We start from the raw sequence: 1,079 nt of genomic DNA, 5'->3' as shown, positions 1-1,079 counted from the left end.
TAAAAGTGCCCGCCAACATCCCACTGACTATTGAAATAGTCACCACCCCCTGTATACTGCGCATGTCAGACATATCCGCGTTCTTTCTTCACTGGATTCGACAGTTAGTATTTTAAATCAAAGAAGAAAATATCATTCGGCCATTGTTCATCACGCTCGCAATTTTTGGGACTCGTTTGTATTCTGCATGAAGTGAAAGTTGTGCTTTTCTCTTTCGTTATTCAAACCATGAAATAATGGCTAATAAACAGGAACGCAGACCTTACAGAGGCTTTCTTTGGGACTGGGAAAACCAATCTATTTCAAGGACGACACTGCGATCCCGACGCAACCGCGATGAAGAAGTCTCTGAACAGGTACAATAATACATTTCTTTGCATTTGCTTTATCTGTGAATTATTTACATAAATTACCTTTTGTATGCTCGTTAAGGAACCCTGTAATGGGTTAATCAGTCCGAGGTAGATAAACGGAGAAAGTATTATCAACCAAATCAAAACTTCAACATTCATTTGGAAAATAGCGATGCCATCACATAATTATATTTACCATTTATCCCATATTTTACACTTTTTTAACGCATTGCAACTCATTCAGATGGATCGTTTTTCTGGTAAGAAGTAAATATTCACATTTTAAGCCTTTTCGAATAGTTGTTGACGAGCACTGTGGATAAATTCTGAAAAAATACTTTTGAAACCTATGACTATTATTTTAAAAAAAATTTATTTAAACAGTGATTATTTTTTCATTTATTATCAAGATTGTCCGAGCTCTAAACCTTGACATATACACAATATATTTTTGATGAAAAATATAAAAATAAATGTTTAGAAGTCTTGAAGTTAAGGGCATATGATACTTACAGTTTCCCCGGCTTTTTTTCGACAAAAATTAAAATTTTTAAAAACTGCATTCGGAGATGCTATAAAATATCATAACGGACGTCCCCAGACTCTTTTTTGAGGGATGATAACAAAAAAATTATTGTGCTAAATAAAAATTTTATGCATATGCATTATTTTGAGGTTACGTCGTTTTTCATCTCTGCCTTTCCGATAATCTGGAAATTATTTATG

The sequence above is a fragment of the Belonocnema kinseyi genome, chromosome 10 (genome assembly GCF_010883055.1).
Source record: "Belonocnema kinseyi isolate 2016_QV_RU_SX_M_011 chromosome 10, B_treatae_v1, whole genome shotgun sequence".
In the NCBI taxonomy this organism is placed as follows: Eukaryota; Metazoa; Arthropoda; class Insecta; order Hymenoptera; family Cynipidae; genus Belonocnema; species Belonocnema kinseyi.
Note: the sequence above shows the minus strand (reverse complement) of the source record.